We start from the raw sequence: 25926 nt of genomic DNA, 5'->3' as shown, positions 1-25926 counted from the left end.
TCGCTGCCATACGATAATCACACACCACGCTGGACCTCCTTGAGTAGCTATACCACAGTTATAACCACCTGGTATAAATAGCTGAATAACGTGGTACTGAACAAAACACCTTTTGAATGGTGCACTTAGATACACTCCATCATTCATCCCGTAAACATATGCACATACCAACCTGTGCACCGGTTAATGAAACAGATTGCATCACAACACAACTCGACAGGTTATATGACAACGGATCTTGCTGTTCAAGGTATAGTGTCCACAATTTGCAATATCTCTTGGAAGATGCATTTTGTATGAATTGATGAGATTTAAATCAGCACATCCTCTTCAGCATACCATTCACAAACATGAAAGGTGTCTGAGAGCTGTACCTGATGCCCACTTTCCCCTCTAAATATCAATTCATTGTGTTTTTGACATATGACTGTAATGGATCCAGGATAGGTTGATGCGTTATCTGCTGCAGTACCAAGCCCTGATGCACGAAGAATGAAATGCAAACTATAAGGAACACCATGCCTGCCCATTATTTCATGTAGTTGCGATGTCCTAATCACTGCTCATTGCACAGAGACCAAAGCTTAACAGCGCAGACGATGACCAGTACGAAGATCAGACTATCTTAAAATGCGATGCATGGCTTTTTGAGATCAGCAAATCATTGCTGGCTCCGTGTCTTATAGGACCTCTCTAGTTGAAGAGGCACTGTTTGTTGCGATATAGCGATGAGTGTATCAGTCTATCTATTCTAGGTGGTACTTTGTGGAGCACGTTCTTGGTATTTGTGGTGTGTAACAGCTGCAGCTTTTTGTGATGGCGTACTTGGATCCAGGCTCCAGTTCTGGTGGGGAAGGAGGGGAGAGGTGGGACACAGACTGTTACTGTCTCTCCTTGCGTCCCTCCAAATGTAACTCATTGTCATGCCGACTTTTCAAGTACCATATACCCACGATAGTAGTAATAATAATAGTGAAATATAAATTGATAATGTAGGTATAATAACAATCATCGATAGTAATAAAGATTTATTTATGACAGTCCTTAGTGCATAGTTTTAACATAGCTTCCAAGAAATAGTGATTTAGAGAAATGGAACAGTTGAAAAGCATTTGTCCGAACATTTGAGAGGTAGATGGAAGGAATATACTGATGAGCCAAAACATTATGACTGCCTGCTTAATAGCTTTTTTGTCCGCCTTTGGAACGAAATACATAATTGAACCTGCGTATCAGGGATCCGACAGTTTAAAAAATGACTCTAAGCACTATGGGACTTAACATCTGAGATCACCAGTCCCCTGGACTTAGAACTAACCTAAGGACATCACACACATCCATGCCCGAGACAGGATTCGAACCTGCGACCGTAGCAGCCAATCTACCACAGCGGCCGGTTCCGACAGTTTGCTGGTTGGTTTGCGACGATATGTGATATTAGATGTCTACGCACAGGTCATGTAATTCGCGTAATTAACGGGCCGCTGGTTTGCGTTCGCGGTGATGGCGCCCGATAGCGATCCAGATGGATTCCATAGGATTCACATCACTCAAATCTTCTCGCCGAGACATCAACGTGAGTTCACTATAATGCTCTTCAAACCACTGTGGCACGGTTATGGTTTCGAGACACGGACAGTTATACCACTGAAAGACGACATCGCCGTCGGAGAAGAATCAAGCATTAAGAGATGCAGGTGGTTCACAGCTGTCAGAGTGACTTTGTTTACTACAACAGGTCCCATGCAAGCGTAGAAGAATGTCTCCCATTGCATAATACTGCTTCCACCAGCCTGGGTCCGTCGCGCGCTGCACGTTTCGAGCCGACGCTCACTTTGATGACTGAGGTTGTGGGGCCACCCTCGACATAGTGTCCACAGTTCACTGAATACTACTGTTTTCAGTATTCAGTGAATTATGGATGAAGCCCTACCAACAGGCATTACATGCATTGAGCGAAAATAATAGTGCATTGAGAATGGCTAGCTTCTAGCTGAAATCTAGATTTGCACACTAAAATTTAAAAAGGACGGCTGATCGCTGCAATCTATAATTTACAAGTTATGATATTTTAAAATTGGATAATTCTTTTTGATACTCCCTGTATTGCCGGCCGCTGTGGCCGAGCGGTTCTAGGCGCTTCAGTCCGGAGCCGCGCTGCGGTTCGAATCCTGCCTCGGGCATGGATGTGTGTGATATCCTTTGGTTAGTTAGGTTTAAGTAGTTCTAAGTCTAGGGGACTGATGACCACAGATGTTAAGTCCCATAGTGCTTAGCCATTTGAGCCACACCCTGTACTGTATGCAGCGAGATGTTGTGTAACTGCATGTGATGCTCTGCCCATTCCTCTTGTTGTGCATCAAATGAGTAGAAGGGTGGAGGAGGCGGTACCTGACCGCTGGCACTCTTTGCTGCAGTCGTCGTGTGCTGAGGTTGCTCCGCTACCATCAATTTGTCAGTAGCAGTTAATAATAATCCAGTTTGTTGACTCCGAACCTGAACTGCAGTGTCCGCAGCTCGTGGTCGTGCGGTAGCGTTCTCGCTTCCCGCGCCCGGGTTCGATTCCCGGCGGGCTCAGGGATTGTCTCTGCCTCGTGATGACTGGGTGTTGTGTGATGTCCTTAGGTTAGTTAGGTTTAAGTAGTTCTAAGTTCTAGGGGACTGATGACCATAGATGTTAAGTCCCATAGCGCTCAGAGCCATTTTTTTTAACTGCAGTGAGGGATTGCTCTCTAGAAATTGCCATTCCATACACAAATTAAAGACGCTTTAAATAGCTTAGACGTCCACATAAAACTATGAAAATGTTACCCACAACTTGCCGATCGCTGCCACGGTAAACGCTGACTCGTCACCGGTTGATGGAAGAACAGACTCGCCGCCAGTTGGTGTCTGTAATTGAGATGGCCAATAAATACAGTCAGACATCTACAAAAAGGTAACACATCAATAAGTTTACTTACGCTCGATACACTTAATAATCAAATTAAAAATAACTTTGAATGGTGTAAGTTCTTCTAAGGTGCTGAGCTATAGCCAGTTAGAGTCACCTTCTTTATTGCAACAAACAGTCTTGAAGTGCGCGCAGTGGTTATCACACTGGAGTCCCATCTGGGAGGACGACGTTTCAAACCCACGTCCGGCCATCTTGATTTAGGTTTTTCGTGGTGTCCCTACATCGATTCAGGCACATGCCGGGATGTTCCTTTGAAAGGGCACGGCCGACTTCCTTCCCCATCCTTCCTCAATCCGATGGGACCGATGACCTCGCTGTTTGGTCCCCTCCCCCAGATCAACCAATGCTGACTTATACAGAGTGTCTCTCCGAAGAGTTGCTAGGCACATTTTCTCTGGTGTTTTGGCAGATATTTGCAGTATGGTTATAACGTTTCCACTGCTACTGTTATACCATAACCCTACAGGCTTGAGTCAGTATGTATTACCAAGTGTGGTATCATTAACTTTTACGTATACTGCTCTTTACAACACAACATACACGCAGTCCTGTTCCAGAAAACAAAACTACGTATGACACCCGTGCTGCCTCTTAATACGTAATGAAACTATTTTATTAAGCAAATATTGTATAAAGAAGCAGTGCAATGTTACCCTGTGAAAGGAATTTTGTTGTTTTGACCGTGATGTGCCTAAAGGAGGTTGCCTATCGGGCGTGAAAGTCAGAATTGCGTAATTATACAACAAGTAACAGATAATATTTTTACCTATTTAAACTGTTCGAATAATAAAGGAAAACGGTCGCCAACCTAATTAGGCATAGGAGTGTGCAACATTCCTGTTCAAAGAATATAGGTATAAGTAAATTCAGTGGAAAGACACACTCTATAATATCTCACACGAGAGTGTAATGAACCGAGTCACAAGCATATGATAACGTTAAAGAAAGTGCTGACAGTCATAGCTGAACAAGCCTGTTTTCATAAACACAGCAGACAATGTCACACACTTTCATATTCTAGACTTAGTCTAACTGAATAGCTTCAGTAATATTACTATTAAATTACACTGCTAAATTATAAATCTGGGCATGGATTTAGTCTCACTTTAGCAAGTGTTTTTCTATTTGGCATGCAAATTAAATATAGTTCCCTGGCAAAAACAAATTCTCACTGTCTTCTAAAGAAAAGAAGTTACTATTTTCATAGGCAATGGTCTTTTTGTCAATAATTTTCTCAGTGAGCACAAAAGGCAAAATATGGATCCTCTTAAACTGGCAAAATATCCTTTACTGCACTCACAAGAAACATAATTTAACAAGCCTGAGTAATTAGTTTTTAACAATGAGAGTATTTGAACTTTACTGCAGTGAGACACAAACTAATTTTATACAACACAGACTCACCTTTTGTACTTTCCAACAGACTATACAATGATTTATTACTATGAAGAACACTTTAAGCCAAGTTCCTAAAGTAAATACTTTTGAAACTAACTTCAAATATAATGAATGCCTGTCTTTATTGCTTCAGACTGTTATTTTAAGATCAACGATTCACTTTATGCTTTTGAAAGCCCATAAAACTTTGAAGTAAGCAGTTTCAGTTACTGAGATACTTTCAGTAAACAGCATTAACTATCTTACACAATTTTGCCACACTTACATTGAATTTAAGTACTTTATTTTTACTGTGTTCGAATATCATTATCAAATTAATAATTGGGCTTTAATACTTTCACTTTCACAACAAGGACACTCGGTAAGCATAGTTAACAAGGAAAGGACCCTGAGTGGTTATGTGATAAGGGATAATTCAAGTTAAGTTATCAAAGTTTTTGTTTTAAATTGCCTTATTACTGGAACCAAAAAAACATCCAAATAAGCTGATCCTTCACTTTACATTTCTACAACTCCTTCGTTTCGTTGAAGTGACTGCGCTGTGTGGTGGCGAGTACATCTCGGCAGGTGGATCTCTGTCATTTCTTGGTGGCGGTGATCCTCAGATTATTAAATACAATTTCCAGAACAGAGCCAGCTAATTAATGCACCCATTCGAGGGTTGGCGCAGTGGAAACCAGCACAAAAGGCCTCTCTCGGCACCAGCACAACACACTGTTTGAAAATACGCTGTTGGCGCTTCGGTAGCTCGTCTCCTACTAACTCTACCTCTATCCCTGCCAACCACATTTTGCGCGCGCTGCAACTTTTCGTTCGAGAGGGGAACTGCACCACCTTTTCCTCTTAAAATAAACTAAAAGCCCTAAGTGTTGGTCAGTAATTACACAGTAGCAACCAAATATTTTACATAAAACGGGACATTTGCAAATATTGACATTTCTACAAAAAATTATTCACGCAAATTCCAATTATACAGGGTGTTACAAAAAGGTACGGCCAAACTTTCAGGAAACATTCCTCACACACAAAGAAAGAAAATATGTTATGTGGACATGTGTCCGGAAACGCTTACTTTCCATGTTAGAGCTAATTTTATTACTTCTCTCAAATCGCCTTAATCATGGAATGGAAACACACAGCAACAGAACGTACCAGCGTGACTTCAAACACTTTGTTACAGGAAATGTTCAAAATGTCCGTTAGCGAGGATACATGCATCCATCCTCCGTCGCATGGAGTCCCTGATGTGCTGATGCAGCCCTGGAGAATGGCGTATTGTATCACAGCCGTCCACAATACGAGCACGAAGAGTCTCTACATTTGGTACCGGGGTTGCGTAGACAAGAGCTTTCAAATGCCCCCATAAATGAAAGTCAAGAGGGTTGAGGTCAGGAGAGCGTGGAGGCCATGGAATTGGTCCACCTGTACCAATCCATCGGTCACCGAATCTGTTGTTGAGAAGCGTACGAACACTTCGACTGAAATGTGCGGGAGCTCCATCGTGTATGAACCACATGTTGTATCGTACTTGTAAAGGTACATGTTCTAGCAGCACAGGTAGAGCATCCCGTATGAAATCATGGCGGTGAAATGAGGAAGTACAGTACATACTGACGAAACTAAAAGAAGCCCTAACATGGAAATTAAGCGTTTCCGGACGCATGTCCACATAACATCATTTCTTTATTTGTCTGTGAGGAATGTTTCCTGAAAGTTTGGCCGTACGTTTTTGTAACACCCTGTATACAGTAAGTTTTGTCTCCCTCCAAATGAGGCAAAGTGTTTAGCTAATAAAGACAATACACTGCATAGGTTTAAACCAGGGCATCAAAGTTTTTACAAAGGGGGAAAAAAACGAGCTTATGATATCGATACAGTCAAACAATATTTACAGCAGCTTAACGACAGAATGTTGAATAAACAAAAGCCAAAATAAATCAGTAGAGCCTTAGAGCTCTGGTGTTACATGGATTTTGCATGCGACGGCCAGTGTCAACTGGAAGTGCCGGTTTGTTTCCCGTTACAGGCAAAATGACTCTTAAAGCGCAATTTTACATGCGCATTTGATGAAGCGGTAGCAGATTAATCTAGTACGATATTCGTTTTACCGGTATGTATTAACAGGGCCAGTAAAACCGAAGATAACCAGTACTCCAGCTGGAACACGTGTACCATCCTTGGTCGCGCTGCCTGCTACTGTCGTGCAGCAGCGCTACTCAGGCGCTGCTACAATACTCGTTGTTCTTCCAGTTTTACTGTCTCTGCTAAAACACATCGATGGAACGAATATCGCACCAAACCAATCTATCGAACAGGCACGTGAAATACCGCTTTAAAAATAATTTTGTTCCAAGCGGGAAAGAAATCGTCGCTTTCCGTTGACACCAGGCATTGCATGAAAGACGCGACGAACCGAGCTTGTCTGGGCTGAATCCAGCTACACACTACAAAAACTCAATAGCAAATTATTTTCAGCCATAATGACTATGTTTGTGAATCGTGACTGTGTGGGATAATTATTTATTTCAAGTTTCTGCTACCAGTCACTTTTTATTTTAGGGTTAATCTAACATAATGCAACGCCAGAATGAGATTTTGACTCTGCAGCGGAGTGTGCGCTGATATGAAACTTCCTGGCAGATTAAAACTGTGTGCCCGACCGAGACTCGAACTCGGGACCTTTGCCTTTCGCGGGCAAGTGCTCTACCAACTGAGCTACCGAAGCACGACTCACGCCCGGTACTCACAGCTTTACTTCTGCCAGTACATCGTCTTCTACCTTCCAAACTTTACAGAAGCTCTCCTACGAACCTTGCAGAACTAGCACTCCTGAAAGAAAGGATATTGCGGAGACATGGCTTAGCCACAGCCTGGGGGATGTTTCCAGAATGAGATTTTGACTCTGCAGCGGAGTGTGCGCTGATATGAAACTTCCTGGCAGATTAAAACTGTGTGCCCGACCGAGACTCGAACTCGGGACCTTTGCCTTTGGCGGGCAAGTGCTCTACCAACTGAGCTACCGAAGCACGACTCACGCCCGGTACTCACAGCTTTACTTCTGCCAGTACATCGTCTTCTACCTTCCAAACTTTACAGAAGCTCTCCTGCGAACCTTGCAGAACTAGCACTCCTGAAAGAAAGGATATTGCGGAGACATGGCTTAGCCACAGCCTGGGGGATGTTTCCAGAATGAGATTTTGACTCTGCAGCGGAGTGTGCGCTGATATGAAACTTCCTGGCAGATTAAAACTGTGTGCCCGACCGAGACTCGAACTCGGGACCTTTGCCTTTCGCGGGCAAGTGCTCTACCAACTGAGCTACCGAAGCACGACTCACGCCCGGTACTCACAGCTTTACTTCTGCCAGTACATCGTCTTCTACCTTCCAAACTTTACAGAAGCTCTCCTGCGAACCTTGCAGAACTAGCACTCCTGAAAGAAAGGATATTGCGGAGACATGGCTTAGCCACAGCCTGGGGGATGTTTCCAGAATGAGATTTTGACTCTGCAGCGGAGTGTGCGCTGATATGAAACTTCCTGGCAGATTAAAACTGTGTGCCCGACCGAGACTCGAACTCGGGACCTTTGCCTTTCGCGGGCAAGTACTCTACCATCTGAGCTGTCGAAGCACGACTCACGCCCGGTCCTCACAGCTTTACTTCTGCCAGTATCTCGTCTCCTACATTCCAAACATTACAGAAGCTCTCCTGCGAACCTTGCAGAACTAGCACTCGTGAAAGAAAGGATATTGCGGAGACATGGCTTAGCCACAGCCTGGGGGATGTTTCCAGAATGAGATTTTCACTCTGGAGCGGAGTGTGCGCTGATATGAAACTTCCTGGCAGGTTAAAACTGTGTGCCCGACCGAGACCGCTGCAGAGTGAAAATCTCATTCTGGAAACATCACCTAGGCTGTGGCTAAGCCATGTCTCCGCAATATCCTTTCTTTCAGGAGTGCTAGTTCTGCAAGGTTCGCAGGAGAGCTTCTGTAAAGTTTGGAAGGTAGAAGACGATGTACTGGCAGAAGTAAAGCTGTGAGTACCGGGCGTGAGTCGTGCTTCGGTAGCTCAGTTGGTAGAGCACTTGCCCGCCAAAGGCAAAGGTCCCGAGTTCGAGTCTCGGTCGGGCACACAGTTTTAATCTGCCAGGAAGTTTCATATCAGCGCACACTCCGCTGCAGAGTCAAAATCTCATTCTGGAAACATCCCCCAGGCTGTGGCTAAGCCATGTCTCCGCAATATCCTTTCTTTCAGGAGTGCTAGTTCTGCAAGGTTCGCAGGAGAGCTTCTGTAAAGTTTGGAAGGTAGAAGACGATGTACTGGCAGAAGTAAAGCTGTGAGTACCGGGCGTGAGTCGTGCTTCGGTAGCTCAGTTGGTAGAGCACTTGCCCGCGAAAGGCAAAGGTCCCGAGTTCGAGTCTCGGTCGGGCACACAGTTTTAATCTGCCAGGAAGTTTCATATCAGCGTACACTCCGCTGCAGAGTCAAAATCTCATTCTGGAAACATCCCCCAGGCTGTGGCTAAGCCATGTCTCCGCAATATCCTTTCTTTCAGGAGTGCTAGTTCTGCAAGGTTCGCAGGAGAGCTTCTGTAAAGTTTGGAAGGTAGAAGACGATGTACTGGCAGAAGTAAAGCTGTGAGTACCGGGCGTGAGTCGTGCTTCGGTAGCTCAGTTGGTAGAGCACTTGCCCGCGAAAGGCAAAGGTCCCGAGTTCGAGTCTCGGTCGGGCACACAGTTTTAATCTGCCAGGAAGTTTCATAATGCAACGCGTTTCGAACATGTTCTGTTCATCTTCAGGCGTTTATACATACATAGAGAAATGTTACTTAAAAATAAACAGTCTTAAACTAGATTTTTTACTGTAGCTGGTAGTGTGGCATTTGGGGGGAAGGAGGGGGGCAGTGTATGGCTAGAAATCGAAATCAGTGATGTCTTCTGCTGGTTTTCTTCCTTGTGGTTGACTATGCACATCACAGCAATGTCATCTTCTTGCTGCTTCACTTGCATCACTGGTATAATGGCTGAGCTGTTGATTGACATTACACTATTGCACATTATATAACATCGAAGCAATTTCTGCAGTGAATTACGTTGTCAATTAGTGACAAATATAATGTGCAATAGTGTAATATCAATCAAAAGCTCACCCATTACACCAGTGATGCAAGTGAAGCAGCAAGAAGATGACATTGCTGTGATATACATAGTCAACCACAAAGAAGAAAACCAGCAGAAGATGTTCGAAACGCGTTGCATTATGTTAGATTAAGCATAAAATAAAAAGTGACTGGTAGCAGAAACTTGAAATAAATAATCAATTGCAAATATCTGCCGAAAAACCAGAGGAAAATCTACGTGACGAATCTTAGGAGAGACACCCGGTGTAAATCACTAACACATGTAGTGTTTGGTAGCGTCATGCTACACTGACGTAATGTCCTCACTGCAGTCTTCTACACTAATGCTGGTAAATCTACCGATGTCGTGGATCTCTGGGCGAAAATTCCCGTGCGGCTGCTTCAAAAAGACATGCCGGTCAATCAGAGATACGTGCAGCGAGGTCATGTGATTTTAGTGTCCTCCAGCGGCATGTATACCTGGCGCTACCTGGCGAAGAACAGTCAGCGATGGAAGAGCGATGCTTTCCCGGTGGCGCACTGGTGGGTGAATTTGTGAAGATGCCGTCGGCACCGCCTTAAGAAGGCCTCCACCGCCAAGTTCTTTGTAAATGTGACTTGTTTCTGTAATCACTGAAACAGCATCACATACCCTGTCAACCGATGAAGTTTCATTTCGTTTTCTCCTTCCCTTCTGGGAGCTTCAGTTTTTCGGTCAGGCAATGTATATAAAAAAAAAAAAAAATAAAGATAGCGGAGACGGTGGTAATATGAAACACTCTTTTAGTTTAAAACAAAAAAATGGCTCTGAGCACTATGGGACTTAACATCTGTGGTCATCAGTCACCTAGAACTTAGAACTACTTAAACCTAACGAACCTAAGGACATCACCACACACATCCGTGCCCGAGGCAGGATTCGTACCTGCGACCGTAGCAGTCGCGCGGTTCCGGACTGAGCGCCTAGAACCGCTAGACCACCGCGGCCGGCTTAGTTTAAAACAAAATAATGAATTTACGTTAAGGCTATTCCATAAGAAATATCACCTGCATTAATTTATGTGTCCATAATCAAGGATCAATAATAGTCGTGACGAAAACTGAACATATTCAATAATTATAACATGTTCTTTAACATGCCATAAGTTGCAAGTATTTTGAATTGGAATGATAATGTAGAATGCATTTTAAAACAAATTGTAAGAAAATGCCGGTTTATGTCGTTATTAATGAAATTATTAAACTATATATTGGCATAACCTGATAGAAAACAACGAAGTACATCGTAAAATTATGATACATAATTCCAATTTACAATTAAATTTCTTCATGGACAAAAGTCACAAATGAAAATTTCAGTCTCACATCCACAGGATATCTACATCTGCATCTACATGGATACTCTGCAAATCACATTTAAGTGCCTGGATGAGGGTTCATCGAACCACCTTCACAATTCTCTATTATTCCAATCTTGCATAGCACGCGGAAAGAACGAACACCGATATCTTTCCGTACGAGCTCTGATTTCCCTTATTTTATCGTGACGATCGTTTCTCCCTATGTAGGTCGGTGTCAACAAAATATTTTCGCATTTGTAGGAGAAAGTTGGTCATTGGAATTCCCTGGGAAGATTCCGTCGCAACCAAAAACGCCTTTCTTTTAATGATGTCCAGCCCAAATCCTGTATCATTTCTGTGACACTCTCTCACATATTCCGCGATAATAAAAAACCTGCTGCCCTTCTTTGAACTATTTCGCTGTACAGCGTCAGTGCTATCTGGTAAGGGTCTAAAAAAAAAAAAAAAAAAAAAAAGAATGGTTCAAATGGCTCTGAGCACTATGGGACTTGACAGCTGAGGTCATCAGTCCCCTAGAACTTAGAACTACTTAAACCTAACTAACCTAAGGACATCACACACACCCATGCCCAAGACAGGATTCGAACCAGCGACCGTAGCGGTCGCGCGATTCCAGACTAAAGCGCCTAGAACCGCTCGGCCACTCCGGCCGGCAAGGATCACACACCGCGCAGCAGTATTCTAAAAGAGGACGGACAAAGCGTAGTGCAGGCAGTCTCCTTAGCAGCTCTGTTACATTTTCTAAGTGTCCTGGCAACAAAATGCAATCTTTGGTTAGCCTTCCCCACAACATTTTTTGTGTGTTCCTTTCACTTTAAGTTGTTCGTAATTGTAATACCTAGGTATTTAACTGAATTTAGGGCTTTTAGATTAGACTGATTTTTCGTGTAACCGAAGTTTAACGAATTCCTTTTAGCACTCATGTGGATGACCTCATACTTTTCGTTATTTAGGGCCAACTGCCAATTTTCGCACAATTCAGATATCTTTTCTCACTACAGTCTATTTTATTCAGAGAGCAGTAGATGTATTCACAAGAACAACGCTAGAAGAATAAATGATCTGTACTAGCCTCAGGTGAATCTAACTTCAGCACAATATGGAATGAAATAGTGAACTTTAAAACTCGTTAAAAATCTAGCCACTGAAATAAAATATCTCATGAGCAGTAATTGTTTTTTTATATGCATATCAGTGTTATTTATTCTTAACAGTCCTTTTATACCGCAGAGGAATTTTCGAATAGGAATAGATAGTAATTAAAAATCTGTAAATTGTCAGTCTGTAGCAATTTCAACCTTTTTAGGAAATTTTTGTCCATTTTCCATGTTCCACCTAATGATTATCATGAACATACAACTAATCGCTTCAGCCCAAACATTTAATTTTTGTGCCCCACTTGGAAAGGTGCAGATTTATGTAATTACTGAAGAGGTGATCGTCATGATAGGCATTTGTTAAGTCCGAATAACACCTTTGCAAAGGAAAGTAAATATAGCATCCCTGAAAAATTTCAAATAATAATTTGTTCGACTCAGACACAAACACAATGCATGGTTGTTACATTTGAAAGCTAGTGAGAGAACGAATTATCAAGTTACACTAGTGACCAAAATCTTGCAACTTCAATTGCCCTCGGAACCGCAGGCTGAAGATCTTTAATGCAAGATGCAGGGGACAGTTGACAGTCCAGTAGATGTTCCACGGTCTAGTTTGTGGTATCCACATGCTAGTGCCATTTCTGGAGGTTAATCCTGGTTCTTTCAACTCCAGAAGAAAAACGGTTGAATGACCTCCATATGATAGGTGGAAATATTGGCAAGTCGAGAAATCCACTATTGTTTCCTTGCTGTAGCTGCTGTTGTTTGCAAGGTTGAAGTGGTCTTGAGGAAGTTTCTTATGACACTCAGCCTTGGTCTGGTGGAACATGCCCATGTGCTGCACGGAATGGCCGTGCGGTTAGAGGCGCCATGTCACGGATTGTCCAGTCCCTCCCGCCGGAGGTTCGAGTCCTCCCTCGGGCATGGATGTGTATGTTGTTCTTAGCAAAAGTTAGTTTAAGGTGTGTGTAAGTCTAGGGACCGATGACCTCAGCAGTTTGGTCCCTTAGGAATTCACAGACATGCCCATATAATGGATGAGTTCCACAATGAGCCTGATTTGTTCTTTTCAGGTTGGGAGCTGCTTCACGATGAGTATCTGGTGGTGGTATGTCTGCTGTTTGGTAGAGTTTTACATGTGGCGTGGATAAGCAGTAATAAGCGAACACGTTTCATTTAGAACCTTGTCACTTGTCAATTATGTTTGCGTGGATGTATTTGTACCAGACTAGGCGCACATACTCTGCAACACCGCAAAACGTTGCTAGTGCTGCCGTCCTTAGGGTTTATGATCGAGAGCTACCAGCGATGTTGCGAAGGATATTGTGCCTGGCTTTCGCTTTCATTCTCGTATCGTTGCAGTTCTGCCTGTACGTCGGAATATGATTCAAAGGGTCTTCCAAGTGTTTTGGATAGGGCATATTTACTAACTGTATCCTTGCCATGTTGTGTTAAGTTTGTGTCTTGCCTTGATTGAGCTTAAAATGGAACGCATTCAGTTGAGTATAAGCCGGGTTTGAATGAAATGGATTTTTAGGGAAATAGACAATCATCTCTACAAACGTATCTATCTGGTGGGCTTCAACATCTTGACTTGTTAATCCCAGATCATGGGTATAAAAGAAACTGCTTGTGTTCGTCGAAAGTGTTTGGTCGCATTCGGGAGGACGACGGTTCAATCCCGTCTCCGGCCATCCTGATTTAGGTTTTCCGTGATTTCCCTAAATCGTTTCAGGCAAATGCCGGGATGGTTCCTTTGAAAGGGCACGGCCGATTTCCTTCCCAATCCTTCCATAACCCGAGCTTGCGCTCCGTCTCTAATGACCTCGTTGTTGACGGGACGTTAAACACTAACCACCACCACCTCCAGTGTTTGGTCATTGGTATACATGTTAAATAGCACTGGTGAAAGAACACTTGCTTTTGGTAACCTTTTCTTTGACGTCTCCGTCGACTAAGCTGATATTGGAAATCCACCTAAATTCTTCTGTTTCGGAGTAAGCTTTGAATAAGTTTGGTAGAAACGTAATCTTTAGTTATCCCTCAAGACTTCTGTTATTATACGCGGTGACTGACAGTGTTTTAAGCATCCGTGAGATCGATAATAGCTATTGCTGTAATTCTCTGACCTTCAAATCTGTCCTCAGTAAATTTTCTGAGATTGAGGACTTCACCCATGCAGCTTTTTTCTGGCCTGAAACCTGCTTGTTCTTGTGTTGGAACGGAATCAAACATAAATCAAACGATTCAGCAATATTCTCTCGATGATTTGGATCAGTTAGCACAGCAAGGATACTGGACTGTAGTTTTTGGACTCGTCTGTCGATTTTCCAGGTTTTAAGATATGAATCACACGTGACGTTGGGGATATTGAAGGCTTTTATACACTTTCTGAAAAGCGTCAGAATCCTTACACTCGTATGATCACCAAACAGATTGCTGGTCACAAAACCTCAAAAATAAATCCGAAGACAACGAAAAGAAAAAATTTAAGCTATGTTGTAAGGTTCATGTATTACACATTGATGAATTATTGGTAGAGAAAGACAATTCTTGTCAGTGTGAAGTTCTCGGTTTTGCCTGGAATAGCTACACAAACAGCTGTTTCTAAGCTACACAAATCTGATTCTCTTCTTCCGTGCTGCCTCTTGCGTAAGAGGGAAGTCTGAACTTACGTTGGTGTATTGGACTCGTAATCAGAATTAGTACAGTTCAAATCCCCCTTCCATCCATCTTGATTTACTTTTGTTATACAGGGTGTTACAAAAGGGTACGGCCAAACTTTCAGCAAACATTCCTCACACACAAATAAAGAATAGATGTTATGTGGACATGTGTCCGGAAACGCTTATTTCCATGTTAGAGCTCATTTTAGTTTCGTCAGTATGTACTGTACTTCCTCGATTCACGACCCGTTGGCCCAATTGAAGGAAGGTAATGTTGACTTCGGTGCTTGTGTTGACATGCGACTCATTGCTCTACAGTACTAGATCAAGCACATCAGTACGTAGCATCAACAGGTTAGTGTTCATCACGAACGTAGTTTTGCAGTCAGTGCAATGTTTACAAATGCGGAGTTGGCAGATGCCCATTTGATGTATGGATTAGCACGAGGCAATCGCCGTGGCGCGGTACTTTTGTATTGAGACAGATTTCCAGAACGAAGGTGTCCCGACAGGAAGACGTTCGAAGCAATTGATCGGCGTCTTAGGGAGCACGGAACATTCCAGCCTATGACTCGCGACTGGGGAAGACCTAGAACGACGAGGACACCTGCAATGGACGAGGCAATTCTTCTTGCAGTTGACGATAACCCTAATGTCAGCGTCAGAGAAGTTGCTGCTAGAACATGTGCCTTTACAAGTGCGACACAACATGTGGTTCATGCACGATGGAGCTCCTGCACATTTCAGTCGAAGTGTTCGTACGCTTCTCAACAACAGATTCGGTGACCGACGGATTGGTAGAGGCGGACCAATTCCATGGCCTCCACGCTCTCCTGACCTCAACCCTCTTGACTTTCATTTATGGGGGCAATTGAAAGCTCTTGTCTACGCAACCCCGGTACCAAATGTAGAGACTCTTCGTGCTCGTATTGTGGACGGCTGTGATACAATACGCCATTCTCCAGGGCAGCATCAGCGCATCAGGGAATCCATGCGACGGAGGGTGGACGCATGTATCCTCGCTAACGGAGGACATTTTGAACATTTCCTGTAACAAAGTGTTTGAAGTCACGCTGGTACGTTCTGTTGCTGTGTGTTTCCATTCCATGATTAATGTGATTTGAAGAGAAGTAATAAAATTAGCTCTAACATGGAAAGTAAGCCCGCATCTCGTGGTCGTGCGGTAGCGTTCTCGCTTCCCACGCCCGGGTTCCCGGGTTCGATTCCCGGCGGGGTCAGGGATTTTCTCTGCCTCGTGATGGCTGGGTGTTGTGTGCTGTCCTTAGGTTAGTTAGGTTTAAGTAGTTCTAAGTTCTAGGGGACTTATGACCACAGCAGTTGAGTCCCATAGTGCTCAGAGCCATTTTGAACCATGGAAAGTAAGCATTTCCGGACACATGTCCACATAATATATTTTCTTTCTTTGTGTGTGAGGAATGTTTCCTGAAAGTTTGGCCGTACCTTTTTGTAACACCCTGTATATGTCAAATCTTTTCAAGTAAATTCTGCTACTAATTCTTCATCACGACCTTAGCCAGTGCCAATGCTGGTGTTCTCCCTCTCGAGAAACTTCTTGCATTCAAGGTGGGCGAGTTTCAGATCCCTGCTGGCCGGAGTGGCCGAGCGGTTCTAGGCGCTACAGTCTGGAACCGCGCGACCGCTACAGTCGCAGGTTCGAATTCTGCCTCGGGCATGAATGTGTGTGATGCCCTTAGGTTAGTTAGGTTTAAGTAGTTCTAAGTTCTAGGGGACTGATGACCTCAGAAGTTAAGCCCCATAGTACTCAGAGCCATTTGAACCATTTTTTCAGATCCCTGTTTGGCCATCTATGTTTCGGTTTTCCGTGGTTTTGCTTATGAAATAAAGGAGACTGCCAGAGTGCCTTCTTTAGAAACACTTAGTTACACTTCATCCCCCTTTTCGTGCTTGTCTCCAAACGTGTTGTCGACAGGAAGTTAAATATTCATAGGAGAGATTGTGGTACATATACACAGGTTTCTTTTTCGGAATATTTTTCAATTTTTTTGGTTAGATTTATTGTGTTTGAAGTTGTTTAATCTTATAACACGATTGTTAAAGAGTAACTTGGTATATATACTTCTGACTCAACATTATATTTAAGAGTGCAATATAATTTTATATAGGCTCAACTCGAGTGCATAAACGTGTCCGGGACATGGGCAGCTACCAGCATGGTCTGCCTGGTGTACGGAAGAAACGACCACCAGGCAGATACAACAGTTCGACCAACTCAGAAGAGATGGAATCCAGGAAGGGGTCACAGGCAGGGTGTCAGCACGAACCGTCGGGAAACGAGATTGCTCGATGCTGGATTGAGCTCTAGAGTCGCCATGCGTCGTTTACCGCTGATAGTATGCCATTAACAACAGAGACATGCATGGTATAGAGCCATTCGTTACATTTAACGTCATTCTGTGGTTTTCAGTGATGCGTCTCACTCTGTTTGTGGCTGTCAGATCGGCGCCTCCGAGTCCATAGACGACCTGGTGGAAGGTCACAGGAGGCAGCGGTTCGTAAGACTCACACCACTCCAACCCTTGATATCATCGTCTGGGGAGCTGTTGGATATGACAACAAGATTGATCTGGTAACTGTTGAAGGGAGGCTGAATGATCGCAAGTATGTGGCAAGAATGGGAAACCTTGTTGTCACAGCCTTCATGAACAGGGTACTAAAGGGCATATTCCAGAAAGAGTATTTGGATCCCTGACTGGCATTCCCGGTCCTCTCGTTTGTCATCGATAAAACACATCTGGAATGCGACGGGAAGACTTATACATTCATTACAACCTTCAGACAGCAGATTCCTTGAAGTGACACAGTATGAGTTTCAGAAATAGCTGGATATTTCTAAAGATGACATTCGGAGGCTGCTTGGTTCCATGCCACAATGAACTGAAGAATGAATTCGTGCCCATGAGGGTCAAACCTGATATGGATGTTGTTGATGCACATCAGTTTCTGAATGGAATGAAAGTTTAGTAATTTAATACCCTTTATGAGATGAAGATCTCTACAATGTTTGGTAAATAATGGACTGGTGCTTCGTGGGGTAGCACTTTCTATTTCAGTCATTGTATTTTTTGTATTCATAGAATGTGTACCTGCGTTACAAAAGGGATATCCATCTTCAAAACTATAAGAGGCAGTCAAATGAAAATTGAACACTCTCCACAATGGGACCTTGGAATGGTTCCATTCAAAAGTAATCACTACACGGGTCAAGAATTTATCCCGCTGGGAGACAAGACGATTACTTCCTGTTTCGTAGAACGCTGTCTGCCGCTAACGGATCCACAACTGCACCCACTCTTGTACTTCCTCGTCCGACTGAAACCGACATCCACGCATCTCCTTCTTTAGTTCTCTACAGATGTGAAAATCACAGGATGAAAGATTCACATTGTACGGGGGAGATTGCAGTGTTTCCCAATCAAACCACTGAAGCATAGCCTTCATCTGATTAGAGGTGTCGGGACGGGCATTATTATGCAACAGAATAGTTCCGTCCAACATCTTTCGTGGGGGTTTTACTTTAGGGCGCATCGCAATTTCTGCAAAGTGTCTCCATAGCGCTACATACACTAAGTGATCAAACATATCTGGCCACCCTCAAAAACATACGTTTTCCCTAGCCGGCCGCGGTGGTCTCGCGGTTCTAGGCGCGCAGTCCGGAACCGTGCGACTGCTACGGTCGCAGGTTCGAATCCTGCCTCGGGCATGGATGTGTGTGATGTCCTTAGGTTAGTTAGGTTTAAGTAGTTCTAAGTTCTAGGGGACTGATGACCACAGCAGTTGAGTCCCATAGTGCTCAGAGCCATACGTTTTCCCTGTTAGGTGCATTGTGCTGCCACCTACTGCCAGGTACCCCACATCAGCGACCTCAGTAGTCATTAGACATCAGGAGAGAGGCGAATGGACCGCTCCGCGAAACTCACGGGTTTCGAAAGTTGTCAACTGATTGGTTGCCACTTGTGTCATTCGTCTGTACGCGAGATTTCCACATTCCTAAACATACCTAGGTCCACTGTTTCCAATGTGATAGTGAAGTAGAAACGTGAAGGGACACGTACAGCACAAAAGCGTACAGGCTGACCTCGTCTGTTGACTACAGAGACCGCCGACAGTTGAAAGGGTCGTAATGTGTAATAGGCAGACATCTATCCAGACCATCACACAGGAATTCCAGATTGCGTCAGCATCCACTGCAAGTACAATGACAGTTAGGCGGGAGGTGAGAAAACTTGGATTTCATGGTCGAGCGGCTGCTCATAAACCACACATCACGCCAGTATATGCCAAAAGACGCCTCGCCTGATGTAAGCAGCGTAAACATTGGACGATTGAACAGTGGAAAAACGTTGTGAGGAGTGATGAATCACGGTACACAATGTGGTGATCCGATGGCAGGATGTGGGTATGGCGAATGCCCGGCGAACGTCATCTGCCAGCATGTGCAGTGCCAAAAGTAAAATTCGGAGGCGGTGGTGTTATGATATGGTCGTGTTCCCATGAAGGGGGCTTGCACCCCTTGTTGTTTTGCGTGTGATAGTAACACAGCACAGGCCTACACTAATGTTTTAAGCACCTTCTTGCTTCCCACTGTTGAAGAGCAATTCGGAGACGGCGATTGCGTCATTTAACACGATCGAGCACCTGTTCATATTGCACGGCCTGTGGTGGAGTGGTTACACGACAATAACATCTCTATAATGGACTGGCCTGCAATGAGTCCTGACCTGAATCTTAAAGAACACCTTCGGGATGTTTTGGAACGCCGAATTCGTACCAGGCCTCCCCAACCGACATCGATACCTCTCCTCAGTCAGCACTCCATGAAGAATGGGCTGCCATTCCCCAAGAAACCTTCCATCACCTGCTTGAACGTATGCCTGCGAGAGTGGAAGCTGTCATCAAGGCTAAGGGTGGGCCAAAACCATTCTGAATTCCAGCATTACCGATGGAGGGCGCCACGAACTTGTAAGTCATTTTCAGCCAGGTCTCCGGATACTTTTGATCACATAATGGTTCCATGCGCGAGGTCGTCGACGAACAGACGGCCCTGTAGTCGAAAAAGAAGGTCATCATGACCTTACTTGAGCTTGTGTGAATAGGTTTGGATTTCTTTGGGATGCTCCCACTGTCGGCTTTGCCGTTAGTTCTCGGGCTGTCAGAATTCTGCGGGGGGTAGAACCGTCAGCGGCCGACCGCGTTCTACGAAACAAGACTCGATCGTCTCGTCTCCCAAATCTATTAATGCGTGTGGTAATTACTCGTGAATGTAACCATTCCATGATCTCGTTGTGGCGGGTATTTGGTTTTCATCTGACTGCCCCTTATACATCACAACCACAAATTTGTCGTTTGGAGAGTCTCAAACTAGCTATAGTTTAAATCATATAAATCTGAGAACTTCAATCAACCGCACCGTACTTTAAGGGGCTCCAGAAAGGCTCAAAATCATGAAAAGTTCAATTTTTACTTTTTTGCGTTTTCTGAATCTGCAGACTATTACCTTTTAATAGATATATAATTTATTCAATTCCGAAGACTACAACTATTTTTAAATTTTGTTTGAAATGTGTTCTACATGGGCGTGACCCACTGTGGCGCTGTTAAACTGCTGTCAAATGGTGTTATTATTAACGTCCGTGTTCATCAGGTACATTTTAGTGATGTGAGATAAAGTATGTGTTGTGGATAACCTGTGATGGTTCAATATATATCGCTGGTGTGATTGTCGATTGTTTCATGTTTATTTACTCTGTCGTTATCTCGAAAATATTCGTAATTAATTCAGTTTCTTGAGCCTCTGTTTTGTTGAAGTATAATAATGAGTAAAAGTAAAGTTATTAGAAATCCTCTGAAGGCTTTTAAGAAAAGGAGAAATGTTGGAAAGCCAAAGGTATGTGTTATTACTGTAAACAATAAAGACGATAACCAAGTGAGTGAACCTAACCTCTCAAGTACAGCTGCCCATAGCAGTCAAAGTGGGAAAGAAAATACTTCACAGAATAAGCTTGGTTCAAGGAGTGAAAACTATGAATGTTTTATGGGCGAATCGGATGTGAATGAAATATTTGATATGTCGGTTCTCAAAGGAATTTTTTCAAACTGTGTAAGATGTATTCATTGTAGTGAAGTTGGTCTGGAACTCTCCATAATAAAGCACGTAGGACTTGCTAGTGAAATACAACTGAAATGTGATAAGTGTTCATACATGACCACCTTTTGGAACAGTGTTGCAGTAACTGCAACTGAAGAAAATGGTAGCAAAATCTACGAACACAACAACGAGCGATGCTTGCTTTAGACAAGGAACGTCTTCGGGCTGCAGACAGGGCTGTAAAGAGTCTAGAAATACAAGCAAGAGTAAACAGGAAGAGGAACAAGAGGAAGCTGGAGGAGGAGTTGGACTGGACCTGGAATGCACTAAAAAGTTAATCCAATCTTTGTCGCTCGATTCCCAAAACTTTCATTTTCTCATACTAATTACATGTTTTCTAAAGATCTTCCAAACATATTTGTTTCAAACTTTCAGTAAATGTTACACAGTACCTTCTGCATAATTCAACACAGCCTTTTTCCAAAAAACTGCATATTTTTGAATATATAAATAAAAAATTGCAAAAAAATGTTGTGAATTTTCATTACAATTGAAAAAAAAATCGTCTTTAATTACTGAACTAAAATTTTGTAAAATCCCTGTGTTGAGTTGTAGCCCATATTCCAATAAATAATCTGTAAAAAGTTCAACTTCCTACCTCAAATACTTTGTGAGGAAAGATGTAATTTATAAGCGTTATTTTAACATTGCAAGTATAGGGCGTTCCGGAGCCCCTTAAGAAGCTGAAATTTATTGTACTGTCTTTACTATATTTACTGGTTGTTGTAAGAATCTATATAAACATTATAACAGAGTTGGTTGATAAATCAAATGTAAATATGTCTAAATTTGACGTAATTATAGCAGCCGACTGTGATAGTGGTAAATACAGAAAATTAAAATTATGAGAGCTTTCAGAATTACTTTTTGTGCATGATATTATACTTTTCTGTGGTACGGTTCTTCATCTTCACAAACCTTTTTTGTCTTTACAGATGAGTCCGGAAGTATCTGCCCAATATTTTGTTACTACTGAGGAACTGTTCGTTCCTACAAATCTTACAAAAGATGTGGAGGATCAAGATGCTGTCATTACGTTAAAAGGAACATGACATCCCACAATTGTTAAAATTGAGAATGCAGAATCTGTAAAATAATCTACTTGTTGGAATAATGAAATAAAAGTTTGTATATATTTTTGAAATTGTGTAACTCTTTCTTTGAGCAATGTACTGGTTCGAGCACCAAGAAAACTCCATTTTACACATGAGCTTTGCCTACAGCATCTGATGATCACCACATGACCAGCACTCATCACTGTTGACAGTCGATCCCATTACGACACAGTCATATTTTAATTATCATTGGGAGAGAATTTTAAAAAATGTGAATGAATGATGAGAGGGGATTACAGTGAAATCTAGAGATCCTTGCCTTAATTTCAGTAAAAAAATAATAGTATGATCTGCTCCGTTGGATTAATCAGAGACTTTAATTGTAGTCGTATTTTCTCTCACAAATGATGATGCAGTGTCTGCAGCTCGTGGTCGTGCGGTAGCGTTTTCGGTTCCCACGCCCGGGTTCCCGGGTTCGACTCCCGGTGGGGTCAGGGATTTTCTCTGCCTCGTGATGACTGGGTGTTGTGTGATGTCCTTAGGTTAGTTAGGTTTAAGTAGTTCTGAGTTCTAGGGGACTGATGACCATAGATGTTAAGTCCCATAGTGCTCAGAGCCATTTGATGATGCAGTGATAATAATTTCAATTGCACAGAAACGTTTTGTTTAAAAAACACGTCATTTTATTAAATATCTATATTGTCATAAGCTGCCAACTATAGTCTACTTTTCATTTATTTATTGCCGGGTTAGTGTCTGGCTCACATGTTCACCATGAGTGGCATCTTATACATACAATATCTAATTGACAGTATCTGGACATCCCTATGTTATGCATAATTGACCACTGGATGTCACGAAAGAAGGAGTATAAAAGAGGGTGGGGAGCATTACACAGCATTTCAGTTTTTGGCTGAGACAACATCCTCAACGAAGGATGATGTCCCAGAAATAAATTAATGTGGTTCCAGTCACAAAGTTCCGACCAAGGTTTTTGGAAGGTGTCCCTTGGTTGTGAAGTGTATGCTGGAGCTGACAGTCCTCTCCCATTTATTCCCAATTGGGATCCCCCATTTATCCCACTGTCAGCTTTTCTAATAATTGGCTGAATATAACCGCAACCCTTAATGGGCCAGATCTAGAACAGCTTGCTCCACACCTAGAAGTGGAGAATGAAAAGAGTAAAACAAAAGAGTCATCAGGTCACTTAAGCGTCAGCACAATCTGGCGATAGCCAGGCTTGCTGCAGACATGAGCTTTGCCTACAGCATCTGATGATCACCACATGGCCAGCACTCATCACTGTTGACAGTCAATCCCATTAAGACCCAAATCACCATCGGAAGACGCCAGGCATGCAAGAACAACACCAGATTATTTAGCGTGCGCAACTTCAAGCCTAAGGGGGTTGTCCCTCCCGAGTGCGACTGTGTGTTGTTAGTGGAGAAGCAGTAATAACAGAATGGATTGGTTAGGAGAGATCAGTGACTTTCAATATGGACTAGTATTTGGGTGTCACTGAGCAACATATTCGTCAGGAAGATTTTAGATGTCCATGTCGGCTGTTGGTGATGTGAGTGTGAAATGGAAATGCAAATACACAACTACAGCTAAAGCAAGACCATGCAGACATCATATACTGACAGATATGGATCATCAAATATTATGGAGGGTGTTTATTAAAAATCGCATGGGATCAGTGGAAGGACTCACTCGTGAGCTCCAAAGAGCTGTCAGCAGTGTAGCTAGCACAATGACTGCGCGTTGGGTGTTGAAAAGAATGGGATACAATGGTCGGGCATCTCCTCATTTGGAACATATTACTGCAGTCACTGCCTAGCGTTGCTTGATGTTGTGTAAAAAGCTACACCACTGGGCAGTGAATGACTGGAAACGAGTGATTTCGAATGATGAATCACATTGCATCCTATGGCTATCCAATGGAAGGGTTTGAAGACGTCAGGCGAACATATAGTGCCAACAGTGAGATATGGAGGTGGTGGCGTCATTGTAAGTAGATGTGTTTCGTGGTTAAGATGTGTCCCCTCATAGCACCCAAGAAAACGATACATGCAGAAGGGTGTGCACACATTTTATAGTATTATGAACTGCATGTAGCAGTGGAAGAAATCGGAGATTATGATTATATCATCTTGAAATGCACACTGTCATCAAGCAGTAGTACTGACACAAGGGCTTGTGGACAATAACAGTCCTGAAACGGACTGGCGTGACCAGAATCCTTATCTGAACTCAATGGGTTGGGTTAGAACGTCCGACTTCACTCCAGGCCCCAGCGTCCAACATAAGTCTTCCCTGGTTTCGCCTCTTGAGGAAGAATGGACTACCATTCCTCCACAGATATTCAGATACCTCAAAGAAAGTACATGTAGCAGGGTTCAAACCAGCATATTTACGCTAATAGATGTTCAGATACTTTTGATCAGATAGTGTATTGGTTTCTTAGCGTATAGCAGAGACGTTTTCTGATAACACTTATATAATATAATTATGACAGTAGTAATCAGAATATAAATTTGGATATTGTGTATTATGTAACTGCCGGGAATGTTACCAGCAAATATTTTTGGTCTGTGCTAAGAAACTAATAGGTATTCCACAGATAAAAGGGATGTGTGCTCCAAAACAATATGACAATAAATAAAAAATGGTGCAGCTTACACCAGTATACAGGGTGTCCCATTTATCTTGAACAACCCAAATAACTTTTTGTATGGAAGCAAAATAAAAAAAAGGTATTAAGCGAACGTTGTCTAGCTACTAGGAGATTATAAACCAATAAACCAGCATGTTTGATTTTCTTATAGACCAGTAAACCCCCAGTTCTTTAAACAATCGAACTCCAATGTATAAAAGGCTTCAAACTTCTAATTACTTTACAAATGAGTTGATGTGCTAAATATTTGGAGTATATGTTGAGTGAATACTTACTTACAAAAAAAATGTTATTGTTCTTTGTCACACAGAACTGAAATTAGCTTGTTAAATAAATGACAATAACACTATTAATCTCATTACTTTATAGGATATATTACTAGAACCCTGTGGTAATGAAATTTTGATTAGCAACATTCTGGGACCACTAAGGTTCCTGAAGTTTCTCAGCTTGTAATTTGTGTGAGATTGTATTACTGAATGTTACTGACCTGGTTGTGTATGACAATAATTGGAACCTATAATTAGATACCTAGTAATAGCACACTACCACTTTGTTATCAGGGTTGATAAATATAAGCACTATCACATTACTTGCATTTTAAGTGAATGGAATTTTAATTAACACTCTGGTGCAGGTTCTGAGGAAAACCGTTGAAAACCAGGAACAAAGCTTTTTCAGACTTTTTCCTCACTCAGTAATTCACAAAAGAGCTATGTGTTCATTGGTTATACATGTCTGGAGTTTATAAACAGATTTGAAAAGTTCATTTACTGCAACAGTATTTGTTAGAGTACTTTCTTGTGTAAAAATGATTATGATAGTAGATATTGACATTCGAACAGTTTGTACACATTCACTTTGTTACACAGGGTGACGTGAACCAGTGAAAAATTTATTTTGGTTTAAATTGTTTGATGCAGTCAGTTGTGAAAACAACACATGCAAACACAACATTATTTTGCGTAATATGTTGGAAACAACGTGTCAAGACACCAGGATGAGTTCGAGGGTAGTTGAAAAAGATCAGGGTGCGGTGTTGAAGGGAGTCGTTCTTGGTATTGTGGCAGGTGTGAATGGTACGGGAACAGGGTTGATCCTCATGTGGGGAAATAGCTGGGATTGCAGTCTCATAGTGCTACACCCACGGGGATGGTGTGCAAACATGTAACATATTCCATGCATATATAAGTTCTTATTTTTAGTATATACAGTTGGAAAAAATGGGTTAGAGCAAACACTTTATTTGATTGATAACTGTTCTCAGTTGTTTTATTTGCAAGAAGTTTGTTACGAAATTAGTTGAGGGTGAATCGAGAGTCAGTATTTCTTGCAATGCATACTCAAAGAACAGGAAAATAGCTGCACGGCAAGGAAAGATTAGAGCCCTTAAGGCTGAACTGGATTGT

At 42.5% G+C, this 25926-nt stretch overlaps 1 protein-coding gene and 2 non-coding genes across 4 annotated transcripts in view; 2 read left to right on the top strand and 1 right to left on the bottom strand.

The window, feature by feature from the left end:
- LOC126456917 (phosphatidylinositol 3,4,5-trisphosphate 3-phosphatase and dual-specificity protein phosphatase PTEN) overlaps positions 1–25926 on the top strand; it is a 279017-nt gene that overhangs the window by 213569 nt on the left and 39522 nt on the right. The gene's annotated exons all lie outside the window — the stretch shown is intronic.
- Trnaw-cca (transfer RNA tryptophan (anticodon CCA)) lies at positions 7307–7381 on the bottom strand. The gene has a single exon. It is a non-coding gene; the product is annotated as a tRNA-Trp (tRNA).
- Positions 8409–8483, top strand: Trnaw-cca (transfer RNA tryptophan (anticodon CCA)). Its single transcript has one exon. It is a non-coding gene; the product is annotated as a tRNA-Trp (tRNA).

The sequence above is a fragment of the Schistocerca serialis genome, chromosome 2 (assembly GCF_023864345.2).
Source record: "Schistocerca serialis cubense isolate TAMUIC-IGC-003099 chromosome 2, iqSchSeri2.2, whole genome shotgun sequence".
Lineage (NCBI taxonomy): Eukaryota > Metazoa > Arthropoda > Insecta > Orthoptera > Acrididae > Schistocerca > Schistocerca serialis.
This window is presented reverse-complemented; position numbering and strand designations above follow the sequence as displayed.